General features: G+C 41.4%; 1 protein-coding gene across 6 annotated transcripts in view; it reads left to right on the plus strand.

Annotated features, from left to right (window-relative positions):
- The window catches only part of mettl4 (methyltransferase like 4), a 48,454-nt gene that overhangs the window by 19,133 nt on the left and 10,985 nt on the right, over nt 1-18,336 (plus strand). For 2 of the 6 annotated variants that reach the window (XR_005896556.1, XR_005896554.1), the window contains exons 9-12: nt 8,112-8,275; nt 10,274-12,446; nt 15,147-15,299; nt 15,561-15,643. The gene's annotated coding sequence lies outside the window, so the exon portion shown is untranslated. Of the gene's footprint in view, nt 1-8,111; nt 8,276-10,273; nt 12,699-15,146; nt 15,300-15,560; nt 15,644-18,336 lie in introns of those variants that run through there. The other 4 variants (XR_005896555.1, XR_005896557.1, XR_005896559.1 and 1 more) reach the window with 4 other exon arrangements.

Raw genomic sequence — 18,336 nt, forward strand, 5'->3', positions numbered from 1 at the left:
ACAGTGTATGTGGTCTTTTGTTTTATGCTGAAGCTAAAGGTTTGTGTTGCAGGCATGCTGCAAAGTGACATGAGGAGAGAGACAGGTATGTTAGAAGTGCTTCCTCTTGCGAAACTTTTCATTGGGTGAGGTAGGGATTTTTGAAGCGGGTGTTAACAACGCCAAGGTGGTGAGACATCGTGCTGCCAACCGGCCCAGCAAGAGAGAGCGACAGGCTGGTGACAGGCCGGGGCACACAGGCCTCAGTGAGTCACTGATATGGGACAGCGATGACATGCCATCACTTCAGCATCCGCTCTCCAGGGCTCTGGAGCTCTATTTTAGCGAGGAGGGACTTACGTGGAGACTGAGTGCAGTAGCAAGACTAAATGGGAGAGAGACAAGGGAGGGCAAAAGGATACAGAAAAATACCAGCCCCTTTTTTTTCCTCTTCAAAACTGTGAGCTTCAGAAATAAAGATGATTTAAAGTGAAAAAAGTAAAATTGCATCATCATGGCCAAACAGTAGTAGCAAAGGAGATTTTCCCTCTGAGGAAAAATGACTCCATCCGTCGTTTCAGCAAATGTCTGAAAACGTCATATGCTTACGTTGAAGGGTCAAAGCCATCTAGCTGATATAGCAATTATGACTCTTGTCCCTTGAGAGCAAGGGGGGAAATAGTGTGACGTTATTATAGAGCCACAAAGTGCGCAGAATAATATGGCAGATGGATGGGCCACCGTTCCATTTCCTGCTGAAAGTTTCTTTTAATTGTGACTGTAGTCGTCCACCTAATCTTTACCACGTGGTTATTATTGTAGCCACGATGAAGAAGGTCTTCTACACTTAATGGAGAACTAATTTTAACACTAACCAATTTGTTTTTGTGCCTAAACTTAAGATTAACTACTGCTGTGTAAAATCAAAACATGGTTTTACTTTCTGAAAGGGCTTTGGAAGACATTAACAATGACGATCTGGACAAACCAGATGATGGTTTTGCAAACATCTCCTGGACGGCCTTCTGTCTTTTGGTCTTCTTTTGTACAACAGAGCAACACACTGAGTATTTTTATCGGCTTCTAAATCGCCAGAGGCAATTAATACTGTAAAGGTAATGACATTAAACCAGATGGTTACAGACATCTGTTGAATGTGAAAACACACGACGCTATTTACATAAAACAAATGTATCATCAGTAGCTGTGAACAATCAAAACCGTAGTTGATCACGTTAATTAATGACTTAGTTTGTGCTAAGTAGTTTACAGAAATCATTAGATGAGTCAGACGGGAATGGGCTCAGAGCCAGGCTTTCATGAATAAGCAGGAACTGAATTTGCTCAGTGGCTGGACTCCTCATTATGCCAGAACATGTTTAATATCACCTAATCGAGTTCATTTTCATTTTAAGAAGCTTACAAATTCTGTCTGTGTTAAAGGCCGGGAACCACAACGAGCACGATGATAACTCCTGGCAAAATATCAAGCAGTTAATTCACTGTAAAAGCACATAGAAAAGAATATTCTGTAGCGTAAAGTTTTTGTATATACTGTATATGATCATTATTAAGCCAAGCAACTCTGTGAATCATGCAAACCACTAGTTGGAACAATTGCATGCACGCAGTCGTGCACGCAAAAACACACACACACACACACTGTAGCTCCAGTCAAATATCTTGACCTTAGAAATTGCCTCCTCTCAGTGGGTCCTTGTCTGATTTGAAAACAGGAAACAGGTTCAGGTCTCTCGGCTTCCAATGTTTCATTTAGCATTCGGCTCCTATTTTCTAATCTGACGTTCCACTGAGAATTAATTGCTTGTTTTTGTCTTGGAGAGCTTATTATATTTCCTTTGATGCGGTGATTCACATAGCCAGTAAAAACTCAGAGGTGTGAGTGAAGGTCGAGCCCAGAACCTGTTGCATGAAACCACATCATACGGAAAAATGTCTAAACCTAGTGCTAAAAATGTTTAAATCCGACACCCTGGAAGCACTTTAACTAGAGAAAATATTAACTGTAATGTTAGATCTGCTTTCATGTATAACATTTCTGTCTAAAAATAGATGGATCAATGCAAAGTTCTTTTTCACTAGCAAAAAAAAATCCTTGAATTGGAGTAAAATAGAGGTAGAAATATAATCACACACTTTTTTCTTGTCTTCAACAATCTACCGTGTTAGACATTCATTTGTCCACTTGTACTTCACTGAGCTTAAGGAGGAATAAATGGAAGAATAAGTGAGAAATAAACGAGGGACCCAACCTGCTCAACCTACGCACATGCTAATTATGTGCACATCCACTTTCCTGAAAGCTAGAGGGAGACAGACAAGCGCAAGATATTTCTGACATCTCTCAATCAGGTAACACACAAGCTTCAGGTGGAGCTGCACTGAAGGAATGTCCACTTTAACAAATGTTGTCAGCTCTGACTCAAGCCTTTTTGGATGGCATTGGTTTAGTTTGACACAGAGAGGACAGTGACAAGTACAGCGTCAGACAGAAAGCCTTTAATAGCACAGACACTTCGGACAGCTTGTTATAAAGCTAAGACAAGGGCAGTCGGTTTGGTCCAAAACTTCAGATATTCCGCTCACATGCTGGAGCCCTCTGTCTTTGGCCAAACTCAGTCAATACGTGATTGATGTTCATGCAAACATAGCGGAGGATTCCCTCAACGACTCATCCATAACATTTCGGTAATGATTACAGGTCTGCTCCCTGGCCAGGGAGGAGATGAAGTGAAAGGCGAAGATATAATGGTTTGACCACTAAGCTCTTCTCACAGGCAGCAAACGGCTTAATTAGGCACCTTCTGGGCCACTTTGGCATTTACTCTTGCCTTAAATAAAGTCTTGTCCAGCAGGAACAGCTGGCCCACAATCCTCCACACATATACAAAGACACACACGTCTCCAACACCTGTCTCTTTTTCATCCTCCAGACAGTCAAGTCTAAACTCACTTTGCCCCAATTATGCAAGCTGATGGGATGGAGCTCTTCCCTTAGACCAGTGAGGGATCTGGGTGCAGTGTCCCTGCATTAATGCTTAACTAATTCCTCCATCCGTCTGTGACTCTGTGCTGGTTGTCTATGACCCTGAGATAGTTATTATTACCACTGTGGCTGCAGTTGGGACTTCATTAACGACCTTTAAACTAGTTTTTTGATCAGTCATAGATTATATATTTTAATTTGCAAACATATGAATGCATGAACTTTGTTCTGATTCTGAGTTTCCACTGCACCTCTCTGTGACTTTGTTTATTTTTTTCATCTGGAATCGCAACTAATAACTTCATTTTGTGCATTTTTTTGTTGCCTCTGTTTGGTACGTGTGGAAATTAAATACATTAACTAAAGTACTGTATTTAAGTTTATTCTAACTTTATTTTATTATTTAATAATAAAACTGAGTGACACCAGTTTCTAAATATACTTGAACAGTGCCTGTGTATTATACAAGATGAATGAAACTAATAAGTGTTTGCCTCCAGTCATAGAACATGAAAAAAAGATCAGATTTTTTTTATTCCATAAACAGTAGTTTATGCAGCATTACTGTATGTCATTTGGTGCCTTCAGAATATAACACATTATGTTTTTGTTTTTTTTAATCAAATAGATGTCGAAACAAGACAAAGGCATCCTACATCAAATGAGTAGATGATTAGCCCAGAGGAAACACCACAGCCCTGTGTGGGATTTCATAATATGTTATTGTGAATCACAAAATGTGGCATTCAATAAGCGAACATGCCAGAGTCAATTTGGACAAGGGAGAACAAGTTGTTTTATTCAAAACCTATTTGCAGATGCTGCGGCCAATCCCAAAGTCCTCCATGATCTTCTGTGTACAAAATGAGACTCCACTCAGAGAAAAGTGCCCGTGACAACATGACTTATCGGCCTTTAAAGAAATGTCCCCAAACAGATGTATCTAGTAATGTGAGTTAGCGGTGGGCCGGGACCTGCAGAGAACTGCTTCTCGTGGCCTACTTAACCCGTCAAGGCCAGTCTGAGAACTACTCAATCAAGTCTCTATGGGTGTAAAAAAAAAAAAAAAAAAGATAGAGTGCAGAGGTGAATGAAATATTGAGGGGATCAAAGGGCTTGTGTGTATTTTTATCCTGAGGCACTTACCAGCCTTGCTGGAGGACACGTAGCTCAGTATCCATCTGGGTGAAAATGTTCTTTGCGCTGACCGTTTCCTCAGAGCTTTGCAGAAATGAGCTACCTGAACGGCAGCAGAACTGACAAATAAATCTGATACTGAACCCACCTCTGCTGTGGCTAATGATGGTAAGACAGAAAACGAAAAGAAGAAAAGTAAGGCCTCTCAGAATTGCTGCACCCCTGGGAAATGTGTGTGGGTGATGTTTGTGCGTGGCTGCTAAGTGGTTATTTATGGAAAACTGTAATGTTTGGAGGGTATCCCTTAGATAACAAGGATCCCTGTAAAACAGCAGCACAGGCCTGCAACCTGCAACTCTAATAACCCACTGACATTTTATGGAGTTAAATAGAGCTCATTTCTTCCACTTTTTTCCAACATCAGGCTTGAAAAGTATGAGGTTGGAAATTAACACCAGAAAAAAAAAACACTGCTTTAACCCAAATATGCGCACAATACAGTATATAGTGTTGTGTGTGATGTTGAAGGGTCATAAGTGAAAAACTGTATGTATACTATATGTATGTGCATGTGTTCTGGGGGGTGGATGGGATTAGTGTTATGTAATATCCACCTGAAAGCCAGTGAAATTCAAAAGTTCCTCTGTTTTTGCAGGCATATTTGCACATTTCACATTTAGTGCACATCATAAAATCTTACCGGTTTAGACCACTAGGCTGAAAATTTTGTTCCACTGCTGATAATATTAAATCTCAGAATTGATGCTTATTCACAAAAGATAAGAAGATAGTCACAACAGGGAAAAAAAAGCTTTTTGCACCATGATAACCTGTTTAACAGTTATATAACAATTCTTAAAAGGGACAATGAGAGAATAACCCATGGGCATCACAGTGGGCAGCAGCACAAGAATGACACTCAAATGCTTCAATATCTGGTGGTGTAACCCTACACAGGGCTGGCATCACTCTGTGGGGGGCTCTGGGTGACATTTGACTACAGCTCCAGGAGGGCCAGATGTGCCGCTTTGATGGAAAAGAGACGTGTCAGCTCAGAATACGGGCATGACAGAGACGGCACATACAAGGGAAGACCAGTCCCAGTGCTGGGATGCCGCTGTCCTTTTCCAAAACCCAAAGCGTAGTTCAGATAAAAGTACTCACTGAAAACTCTTGATACAATTTCAGGAGGGCTTGAAGGACGCGTCCTTAATGCACAGATCAATCTGCGCCGGAGAATCCTAGACTGTACCAGACAAAATAAAAAGGAGGAAATAAATAAAGCGGGCTTTATCGCTTTCTTGCTGTCTGTTAAAACGAAGTCTTATCAAAGCCCTTCAGCTTTATTAAAATGCAGTACACTGACAGGCCAATAACCTCTGACAAATTAATTGAATTTTGACAGACAGCAAGAAAAGAGCAACGGAGATCATTAAACAGACCTCAGTGGAGATCATCAAACAGACATCGATAAGCTTGGCTGTTTGATGGCCATAAAACACACTATATGACTTTATTATAAGGCAAATATGTTTGCTCACATGTTGGGTTCATTGTAAGTCAAATGTGATTTTGTGGCATATTTTGAGATTTTTCTCAAAAGAGGACAAAACAAAATATGTTTCATAGTCATTATTGACTGTTTCTTGAAGAGGAGTTCAGATCTTAGGGTGAGCTGAAGATGCTCAACAACTTCAAGCCTCAAAGTTAAGGGTTTTATAGTCAGTGGCAGGGGACAAGCTCAAACAAAAACAGTGGACTCAAAATTTCAGGCGGAGAAAAACAACCTGTTTTCCTTTCTTAAATCAGAAAACCAGGAAGTGTCTCCTCATGGACAAATCACAATCAATGATAGCGGCATATTTCTATATCCATATGCCTAAATCTGTCCCTGTGAGTGCAAGTCTGAATTTTATTCTCGGCCTCTCTCTTTCTCCAGCTCTTATAGCTCCTATCTCTCTCTCGATCACGAGAACGCTCTGTGAATTAAGCCTCTCATACTATTTCCTTGGGGAAAAGCGTGGCGGTATCAATAGCCTCCATCACGCTGGACTCATCTTGTCTGCACTGTCACCTAGCTGCCCCTTCTGTCTGAAGACCATTTTGCCACCTCAGTTTCAATCTAGATGCCTTCACACTCCTCTCAAAGACCTCATCATCAAACCATGATTGTTCACTGGGCATTAAAAATACATTCTTACCTTTTGTAATCCTATTAGCACACAATATTTGCATGTTTACTGTTTCATAATGTACCTTGTTCTTTTATTTTTCCGTAAATGTTAGATTAAACCTTATGATAAACTTATCTTTATACTTGCTGACCACATACTGACTAGATGACCGAGTGATAGACTGAAGTATTATCATATCCACGATTATTCTTCACCAGAAAACATGTAAAGAGTTTTCTTTTTAGACTTTGGCTGAATAAACTCTCAAAAGCATCATCCTCAGATCCTGAGCTGAGTGTTCTTGCTCTTCGGATCACCGTAGAATGAGTGTGAGAGTGCTTAACTTGGATTTCTTTTGTCATAAAAGAGGTCAAAAGGAAGAAAAAGACCCTTTATTTTATGTATTTAACAATAGGACTTGCATTAAAAAGTGGATTGAAAACACGAGCACCTCCTTGATCAGTGCAACAATTGTGCTATTCAGTCTAATTATAGGGACATTTATGATGACACCAAAGGACAATGGCAAATGATTACAGAGTAGAAAGACAAAGAGACAAAAGCAATGAGAGTTGTTTTTTAGCTCCTGATAGGTGGTGTATGAATAAAGTACTTAATGTGGTTGTATTATGTTGAAAAGCACCTGATTGATCAATGTCGCGAGCGAGTTTCTAGTTTAAAGATGCCTTAAGACGTCAGTTACATAAAAGAGTTGGCTCCGTATGATCTGGGCATATAATGGATGAAGTCTGAGTGCATCAACTTTTATTACAATAAACTTTAAAGCACATTTTACAGCAATAATCTAAATAACAAATATCAAGTATTTTTTTTGATGACTAGACGACATCAAACCTGGCTGTAGTTAAAATGAAAAACAGCTGATTCTCTGTACTTGACGTGTGGTTTTATTAATGTGTCAAAAGAAGACAGATCATGAGACAGTCTATCGGACTGTGATGCTGAAAGAGCTGCTCACTAAGTGAACGGTGAAATGTTTGCTCCCTCTCTCACCTGCTTGCCTCAGTCTGCATGATGAGGTGTGGAGTTCAGCGTTTTGAAAGGGGCCTTACTGTCCAAGCATCTGTTAGGATTTTCATTTGCCTGTTTTGGAGGCGTTCCAGGCATGACAAGTAGCAGTCCCAGGGCACGCCAAATCTCTCAACAGCTTGGCTGGAAACACCCAGATATCCCCAACAATGAGAAAAGGAAAGCTGCTGTAATTGTTCTGTTTCCACAGCAAGTCTGACCTGGATAACTAGCCAAAACACGATTAGATAGATGGATGGAAGTTCATATGCTACTATTATGCATCTAATTACTGTTCAACGCATAATTTTTAGTGCAGGAAAAAGAGAATGTAAGGAGGGTGGTCACTGGCACATTGGGCACAACTATTATTTATCCTAAATGTAAATGGAAAATGGAAGTGAACTTTTAATAGACACGAACGTTTCAGAAAAAAAAAAAAGATTTTGTCAGATACATTAGGGGATATATAAACATAATAACAAGCCACCCTCTCTCCCTAAAATCCTTTCTCTAACCGGAAATGTGCTGAGCCACAGATGAGCTTCCTAACACCATTAGAGGATCTGTGTCTGAAGGCACTTATGCACTCACTGTGGCTACCTCTTGGCATCGAGCCTGCAGCGTCCACCTCTGGTGTGGAGGCGTGGATTTGAAAACTGCTCTGAGAGGGGAAAGTAGGCGGAGTGTCACCGCAGCCATGTTTGCTCGGGACGATGCAAATAATCGTGAGTTACCTGCCTTGCGAACTGTGATGTTACCTGGCTTGACCTTTTCCCCTGCAGGTGACAGGATGTGGAACGGCGGGAGAGCGCGATGGTGGGTCCACGATTAGACCAGATCAGAACTGCAGGGTGTGGTGTTCTCTGTACCGCTGTCACACACATCAAACAGTCAGGTGTCCCCATCAGGTACGAAGGAGCAGCAGGACACTGAGAGACTGGAGGTGGTGAGTGACTCAAAGCTTCACTCTATTTCTCCTGTGTCTCCACTGCCCCTCTGACCTCTGGGCTTGTTTACATCCTATACTGTGTCTGTGTCTGTGTGTGTGTGTAGGTGAGTAGGCGTGTAGGCAGATACAGGTGTGTGTGACGACCAGGGAGGGGTTTGGTGGTGAAAAATGAACAAGTGTAAATGAATTAACCCTGAGCAGCTCTCACACTAGCAGAAAAAACAAATTTACACCTCTTTCACACTGACCTGGTTGCATAATTCATGAACTTCTCACATAAAAGAAAGGCATAAGGATAGGGAAAGCAGAGAGAGCTTTTAATGCAGCAATTTACATAACTTCAGACACTTTCTGCAGAATGTACTCTTAATTTTACAGGCGAGATTCATGAAGCATAATTAAAATCTGAACAGGAGGCTTTTACATGTCTTCTTAAATACTGTAAAGGACAGGTTTTACTGTTACACAATGAAGAGAATCCCATTTAAAAACAGCAATGCACCACTTAATTCTGAGCTTTCTGCCAATACAAAATCAATAGGACAAATGTAGAAGAAATTTTCAATGGACTTTGGACCTGCACAGTATGTAAAATGGGCATTGCAGCGTAGGTGTTGCTAATTCTTTGTTTCTTCAGTGGAGTACTGTTTTAAGTAACTATGCAGGAAGGAAGGAAGGAAGGACTCCACTCTGACCAGATACTTCTGACAGCCCATGAAAGAAAAATGAAATGAAAAATCACCCAAAAATAGGCAGAGATCATTAACAGACACAGAGCAAAGGAAAGAACTTACTTGCCTACAACAATCTGGCAAAGAGAGTGAGCTAATGGACCAGTATATATACAAAGTGATAAATTAGGGGAAACAAGGGGCAGGTGTGCAGGCAGGTGGTGGTCAGGTGACTGGGGAACAATCAGTAAGGGCTGAGGACTACTGCTGGAGGAGATGTTAGTCCTGGGACACCTAAACAATGTGTTAGACAAAAATGTTTGATAGGAAGTTGCTGCTAATATATCATGCACTTTAAACTGTACATATCTTGACAGGATCAATTGCTTTAAAAAAAAATTGATGGATACATCCATCAGTTGTGGTGGTAAATGAGGTGTGGCATGATTTCTCCTTTTCCTCTGGTGCCTGAATGTGTGAGATAAACTAATTCAGATGTGCAAATTAAAACTGAAAATCTTGCTCTGAACTCACACTATCTGTTTTTTTCCCCCCTGAAATAATATCCTGCAAAGAGTCTTGGTGCCAGGCTGACCTGAGTCCATTTTCTGTCTAAATCAATATCCTAATAACAGTCTGACCCGGGTCCCAACCTTATTCACCAGCTACACTCTCTAATCTTATTCTGCCCTAGAGGAACGAACCAGGGTGTTTTCTGGCTGTTTTGCCTTTTGTTTAATGTGAGTATGGGAGGGAAAGCAATCAGCCAAACACTGCAAACGTGGATGTGATACTGAGAAATTACACAAATGTACATACGCTGTCTCTGTTGTTTTTCTGTGCAACGCTACTAATCTTGCAGAGGGTTAAAAGACTGAGAATACAGCATTATTGAGTATTCAGAAGGCATACAAGGGGAAAACACTTTCATTCACACATGCAAATCTCAGCACATTGTGTTCTGTGGGCGCAGTGAAAGGAATTTCATTTTCAGATAGTGAGAGCCCATCAGGAGTTTTCCTCTGCTTCTGTGTGCCTGTGTGGGTGTGTCCCCGAGTGTGTCTCAGCATCTTCTGGCCAGCAGAGAGTGTGATGCCAGAGCTCATCTGTTACACCGCAAACGCGAGACAGTCACCGGAACATCTGGTCACACTGTTAAGTTGTGAAGTTTTAAGCCTCCGGTCTCTGGCTGTATCACTGCGGACTGCAGCCATGCCAGACAGTGAGAGCTGTCGCAAAGTGTTTGTTTCAACAGGCTGAAATAAATGACTCAATGCTCAGTGTAACTCTGAATGGAGAATTAACATTTGTCATTTTTCCGCAGGCCAAGAGGTGCAGGGAGGTAATGAAAGACGTCATCCGGGAGGGGCAAAGCACAAATCATGGTGGCCTCTCAGTCACAACTCAGGCAGTGTTTACAGAAAGGCTCGTCCAAGCTGCTCTCAGGGGAGAAACGATTGATTGATTCTCTGTTATAGAGAAAATGGTAACACTTACAGAGAAGTGAGTTTGACATCTTGCTCTGATTCACTGGCTCTGAAGAGGTGGGTAAAAAATAATTTCAAGAGCTGCATCCTCCACCAGATTTCCCATTTAATGAAATATTGTAATTAAATATTTCAAGCTGTGTTTTGGCCCGCCTGCATTTGTGCCGCTGAATGTTTAACAGTGAAAGGAGGAAGCAATCCAAAATACATACAGTACTGTCAGAGAGCTAAGAGAGCTGCAAGATAAGAGAGATAAGAGAAAAAACAAACAACTGTTTTTTTTTCTGCTTATCAGTCTGTAATTAAGTTTGTGACCATTACCAGTAACACTGACTTTGAGGTTGTGTGTCAGGAAAACACAAACTTTAGGACGTTTTAAGTCCTTAAACAAAAAATAAATGCTGATGAGGACAGCACAGTAATTTGGACGAGCTGACCCTTTAAGTGCTGCTGCATGTGACTGAAGAGCGAGAATCAACAACCACTGCCGTCAGCATCACAGTGTCGGAGACATATGTCAAGCAGCTCATCTGCATTGGAGGAATTATTCTTGGCGGCTCTGATCAAATGCGACCAGCTGAGGCCCAGCGTCTATATGACAGGGTCGCAGGGGACGAGACGGACAAAGCGGGATCTCAGACACGCACGCTGCCCGGTGATGTCTGGTGCACCCTCTCCCCGTTCTCATTATCCTCTCTCTGGGTGTTAAGCAGGAGAGGAGAGGGGAGGGGAAGGCGGTGGCGGTAGAGACTGGCTGGCTAACCCAACATCCCCCGTGGACAGGGAACAGATGGGACCTGACTCCCTCCACAGTAATCACTGCCAAGGAAGCTTCGGTCTGCTCCTGTGACCGTTTCAAAATGACAACTACTGTTTACTCAAACAAGAGGAGAGCCCAGGGATGAGGGAATGAAGGGAATATGGACACATTACAGTCCAGGAGTGGAGAAATACGTTTAAAGTTGACATTAGCCAAGGAGTTTATATAAACTAAAATGATAGGTATGTTAGTAAAAAGAGGATAAAGCTGTTTTTGCACATATTTGTAGAAAATGTTCCCAAACTTCAGGCCTTTGAATTGTCGTTTCCCACAGCAACAGTTGAATTTCAGAGCCAATGTTGTCAGAAGATTCACCGTAACACTGTGCTGTGTTCGTCCCACATTATTAAAAGGAGGGTGAAACGATGTTTCCCCATGATTCAAATCACAGCACAGAGTAATGCACAGTGTCATGACCTGTGTGCTCAAATCACAGTTGGGATTAAAAAACAGCTAACAACACTGGCCCCCCAAGCTGGATGACAGCCAGACCCAATAATTTATGTCCCCTGGAAAACACTAAAGCGATATGACAGCAGAAAAAATAAATAAAACGTTTAGGACACACAGATAATGCAGGAAAAAGAAATGCTGCTTGGACGTCTTCCCAATGATTTCAGTTACACTGAGCAGAGACAACAGAAGTGCATCATCCTGAGAAAAACTTCCACTGTAATTAACAGTTGAGAGACTCTGGCCCACTCCCTTCCCTAATGGAATAACTGAGGAAATGATTCATTAAGACTGTCATTCATCCCAGTGATGGTCCATCTCCAATCCACCCACCCACCTGTCAGAGGCCTGGGGTACCTGGGTAATGTAGTCATCCACTGGGGACATAATTAGAGAGCTGCCACCTGTACTTCCTCTCCTCTCTCCTCCTCCAGACCTAGACAGGCCTCATTAGAGAGACCAGAGCCTGTCTGTGTATGTGGAAAAAAGAAAAGAGTAAATTAATCTACAGTGGAAATCTGACACTAATTAGTGTTTTTGGCCAAAACGCCTTAAAGGTCCACAGAGACAATAGCATTGAATAACTGAATACATTTTAATTGTGCTCGTTAGATGCAGAAAACAAAAACACATCAAAACATAGCAATTGGATTTTAATGAACATCTATTAACAGGACAAAACTGCCAGAACAGTGAAACCCCCACAGTCTCGGGAGGATTCGGTGGAAGACAAAGAGGTGAGTCAAAGTATATATGCTTAGTCCATAAATAACACCTCGCTAATATGTGTGTGTGTGTTTTTCTGTGTGTGTGTTGAGGCTGGAGGGGGGTGGATGTTTACTTGACCTGGCTGACAGTAAACGTCCTTTGAGACTTTTGTTTCCAAACATCTCAAACTGACACCTGCTGTACACTGTACCTGTGAACAAATGGTTGATATAATGATAATGGGCTATAATGGGCCATGACATCAAACAGAGCAAATATGATTTTCCAATACTTTTCAGTTGATTGTGTGTATAGACTGTGTATAGACTGTGTATAGACTCGCATGTCTCCTGTTGATGCTTGAATAAGACCCTTGACTCGAAGCTTGCCTCAGTGAATTATGCACAGGTCTAAGACGCGTCCACAGGCGTTTCCTTTCAAGATATTGCGTATGAGGTTGAAAAAGTTTGGTTTTGTTGCAAAGATTTTGGAAGAAAACACTGCATACAGAGACGGAGAGGAACATCAAGACACAGCACTGTGTTACGTATATACACGCAGGTGATATTATGGCAGAATATCAATGGCCCAGTCAGAAATTTAGGTCCAATAAAACTTCACTATATCACTTCTATGCTGTCAAATTATCTTATCAGAGAAAACAAAAATGGCTCCATTCATAAATACTGTGATCAAGTTACAGTAAAGCAGATGTACACAGGTATATGGAGAGGGCTTTGAGCGAATGATCCCCAAAACAATTCACTGTTGACAGATGAGAACAAACGTCTCGGGGGTTGCCAGATTTGTCATCGATATTACACAGCCAAGACAAATCTGGAGACTCTTTGTTTATTCATCAACCAATAAACCAGCAGAGATGGAACAGATGCTGCTAACGTGCACACAGAGATGGAGACAGACATTGCTCTATCTGCTCGGCATCTCCTGGGAGGAAAAGGAGATCAAGTCGCAACAAAGGACATCTTGCAACTTACTGCTGTGCAATCATAAGAGCAGGGATGGGGCGAGAAAGTAAGAGACCCACTGTGAAAGGGTTTTACTGAAAATAATTAAAGTGCACAGGACGAGGGTGTGACAGCATCAATGTAATAGCAACAGATACTGCATCATTCCATTATCTGAATTGCATCAGCACAAAACCTGAAATTTCTACTTCCTTCTTGGTGTGAATTAACAATGTGGCTGTGATGTACTGTACCATGTAAGGCACAGTATTATTTTTTTATGTGCATAATCCTGATGCTGAGCCAAACTGCAGTGATTCACAGATTCCCGTTTCTGGTTTGTAGCTTCAAAATGTTTTGAAGGCCCCACAGACTCATGTAGGTGATTTTAATTGTTTCGGCTGATTACACCTCTGTCCTGGACTCCGTGGACATGTACAGGCTGTGGGTGATTGACATCCCGCGCTCACTCTCCAGTTAGCTTTTTTTGCACTTGTTAAGACAAATTACACCTTTATCTTCCTTATTAGTGCAGTTCATTGACCTCGTGTGATTCTTCAGAGCCCAACTTGCCTTCGTACGGAGCAGAGGTCTAATCGGCCGGAAAAACCGAGGTGAGAGAGGAGTGCAGGGCCACAAAGGGTCTCTGTCAAGAAAAACCTGGAGATTGGAATTTGGATCCAACTTTACACATTGTCTACACAACAATGACTTGACATAATCAAGTGAAATGGCAATAAAAATACGTCCTAAAAACATCTAATCCTTATGAAATTGACAAATGGACAATTGACATAGTCCCACATGGTGTCGGAATTTATACAATTACAGCAAATGTCAGACTGCGTTTGGTCTTACGTTAGTTCACTTAGTCCAGACATTGATGGGACATAGGACACTAACAACGAGGTTAGCCACCAGATGGCTGTGAGAAGGTGTTGCTTAGCAACAATTAATCAACACACCCCCAGACCAATGTGAAAGAGATTCAAAACAAAACATAATACAATTTTTTCTGAGACAGTAAAAAGTATGTAAAGGTCTGTTATGTTCTGAGCTTCAAATACAAGACTGTGTAAGAAAATTTGTAATAGATACTGTTTTCATTGTGCATCGCAGAGGATAAAAACATAAAGTCTTTGACAGGCATTAGACTTTTTGACAGATCTATTTTGACCTCGCTAAATCTGTACTACATTACAGACATTCAGATATATTCAAATGCACAACAGGATCGCCGGCAGAGCACGAGGGAGGCGTCTTCGCCGGGTGACACAAACAAATCAAACTGCAAGAACAACCAGAGCAGGAGTGAGAGCTTGGTTAATTAACACTCTAAATTTAGCTTCGGCTCACACAATGCAGTTGTCAGCAACATTATGAATGCGTAAATGATGTGAATGAGCCATAAACTCAATGAAGAAGTGAACAAAAAGAAAGTGTGCTTGAAAAACGATGTCACCAAAAAACACTGTCACTTCGAAAATGGCTGCAAGGTCAATTCACGGCGCATTTGGTTCATTTTCGTTATTTGTACACACAAGAACAGCTGTCTCTGTCTTGTTGTGGCATCTGGAGGTTTTAGGAGGGGACAGAGAGAGAAAATCACTCATCAGGCCAAGGAGAGAGGCAGCAGTGTGACTGTGCCACTACAAAGAGAGAAAAAACGATGTGGGAGGAGAGCAGGAGGTTCAGAAAGAGGTGGAGTACATGTGTGAAGTACGTCGAGATACTTAAAGATGTCCATGTTTTCTCTGGCAGCATGTTCAAAGAGAGGATCATGTTCAGACTGCAAAGAGAGAGCAACACAGCGTGAACCAGAGGGACTGAGACTACTATCAACATTAAAAGCAAAGGTGCAGAAAAGGCCACTCACTGAAACATGAATACAACAGAACAGAACTCTTTTGGTCGGTCAGTATGAAGCTGAATTCACAAATTAGTTGTTTACATTTACAATGTTTGACACCTGAACAAGTCTAATTTTATGAACACATTAACCAAAATCTGGAGAATCTTTTCTTCCTCTTCGCTAAAACATAAGCCCTGTGTTTTCAGGGTAACCACTGTGGCAACGCCATCTTACTTTCTCATTTCACATGTTCTGAATCTCAGACTTGAGGTCAACACCAGGCTCGAAGCGTCATTAATCCCATCTCCTCTCTGCTCCCTCAGGTTCGTTCCCGTGCCTGTGTGTTTTAACAGCCCGACACCGGAAAACCAGAGGAGGAACTGGAAGGTGAAAAGGCGCTTTAAAGGTGTGTGGAGCTGCACAAAAATATGTCATTCTGCTTTTTTTTTTCATTTTCTTTTGTCACTCCCTCAGACATAGACCACCATGTCAAGAATGTTTGATTAACATAGGAATGAATGCTGAGTATTCTTCATCCAAGCCATTGTAAGAATATAGAAATAGTACAGCCCCATCACTGAAATAGTATGCCATTCAGCTGGTGCTATTTCACAGCATATGTACATTATAAGCCTGTGTGTGTGTGTGTGTGTGTGTGTGTGTGTGTGTGTGTGTGTGTGTGTGTGTGTGCGTGTGCGTGTGTGTGTGTGTGTGTGTGTGTTTGGTGTGATCTGAGATACACCATATCACTAGTGACATTTGCGTTTTCCACCTACACACCACCACATGGAGAGAAAGCAAACAAATGCATGCAGAAGTGTGAATGTGATATCAGCAATTAAACACTTGTTAAGCTAACATGGCGAAGAGACAAAGCAACTTCTCTGAAACAAACAGGATGAATGGGAAACAAGTACGATAACAGATGTGCTCAAGCTAAACTGTCAAATGTAAAGCAAATGTTAACGACCAGTATGAATGTTTTCTGACTTGCAGCCACTGTGGTTAAATTTTGGTTAACCTAACTAAAACTACTTAGTTGGAATGTATTTGAAATAACTGTTCAGTATTATAATATATAATGGTATGACACTCACAGGGGCACAATTATGAGTAGCCTATTTTTACTCGTGAAACATCACATCTTTCAACCCATGAGGCTAACAAATAAATGTACACACACTTTGGTTTTCCATGAAGCCACGTTTTTTGTCCACAGGAATAGTTTTCTTGATAATGAAGTCACCCCAGGGATCAAAATACAGAAAGTGCAGCCAACTCTATTTCAAAAGTCTTTCAAAAATCTCACTGAACTGGCTTTTCTACAGTTTTTATACCCACAGACACTTTGTCATGAATTACGATTCCACCTCTTTTAATGAAAGCTTCTTATTTTTCATCTCACTTCGTTCATGTTCCAGAGTATCAAAAAACTAAATTGCTTTTTCTTTGAGAGACTCGTGGACAATCATCAAGATCTGGCGAGCGCTGACTCTCTCTTGTGCTCGGCCACGGGCATGCTCATACATGCAAACAGTGGGATTATGAAATTTGAGATGGTCCGTCTTTGGAGAGCACAGTGGAGAGGTTGCTAAGAGGGACACTCATACACATGCACAGGCTGCCACATATGTCAATGTGTGTAAATGTATGTGAGTCACAGTCGTGAGCTGATTCAAGACAAGAAAGTTGTAAAGATGCAGCTTGTTTCACCACATGGTCCCGTGGCTGCAGTGCCTTAAGGGACGAATATGCGATATGTGTGCAAATTTTTTTTTCAGTGCCCACAACAAATGGACGGCGAGTGGATCGTGAAGAGATATTTGCTGAATTAGACAAGAACTGTATTGTATTGTATTAGAACCACTGACTATACCTTTGAAAGGCGTCACTGTCCCAAGTCTGCAGGATAACTAGGCCATTTCGTGTACATTTTTATTCATGAGTCTGAGAGGAGTACCACAGGTTTTATTTTAAACTCCACGAAAGCATTAGCATATCTTTGAATCCAACACCTCGCTAACAGATGAAGCAGCAAACCAGCACAATGAGTTTCACAATAAAGTAATTAAAGCGTAACCAAGGTGCTGAGTGCAATTAAAAAACAACCAGGCTCAGTCGCATCCCTCGGTGGTTCCTGACATGAAAAACAAACAAAAATAAACTCTCCCAGCCTCCCAGCTACTATCAAGTTCCTGAGCAAAGCGCCGCAGAGGCTGCTTCGCTTTCTCTGCAGGTTTCCCTGTTGTAAGGTCAGCTCTGTTCAGTGACAGCCTGTGCTCAGACTATAGCTCAGCTTCTTTTCCTTTGGCCCGACTCCATCCTCTGTTTGCACAACGTGTCAGCAATCAATGGCAGTCCTGATACTCTCTCTCACACACACACACACACATTTACAAAACATTCATTATGGATGCAGCACGCCAGGAGAATGGAAATCTTTCTCCCTTGTTACAAAACACATACAGTAATATTTGAAATATCTGTGAAATGATTACGATGCTGAAAAGTGAGAAGTGATGTTGCAGAAGTGTTACTGATCTAATAAAAACATGTCAGAGCTTTCATGTTTCATGTTTCAGGTGGGGTGTGTCCCTGCCTTTCTGTCCACTGACAGAATACGCCTATAAATAAAAAGACACTTTATTACTGCTTTATTTAAAACTTCTCTAATCTATATTTCTATAGTATAATAATGCCTAATGTGACAGAGGTCGCCTATAGTGACAGTCCACTGATTCAAGCTAACATGAAGTTAAGTTGCCCTTTAAGCTGAAGCGGTTGGTGAATTGTTTTCCCAGTGGTAGTAAAGAGTTTCAAGTTCAGTTTCAGGTTATGCTGTATGGCACCATTTATTCACAAATGTAGCTCAAGGTGCTACCACAGGATAATGAAAGAGCAAAACCAAAAAAAAAGATGAGAGAGGAGAGAAAATCTGAGAAGACCACAGGCAGTGAAAATGGCAGAGTCGAAGAAAATGAAGACAAAGGAACAGGAATGATTAAGATTCTAATGCATTCCTTTATGATAACAATGAGTTGAAAAGAAAATTTTCAGCTCAGTGTTCGCATTTTAATCAGCAAGAGTAACTATTTTTGT

Source organism: Toxotes jaculatrix, chromosome 20, assembly GCF_017976425.1.
Source record: "Toxotes jaculatrix isolate fToxJac2 chromosome 20, fToxJac2.pri, whole genome shotgun sequence".
Taxonomy (NCBI): Eukaryota; Metazoa; Chordata; class Actinopteri; family Toxotidae; genus Toxotes; species Toxotes jaculatrix.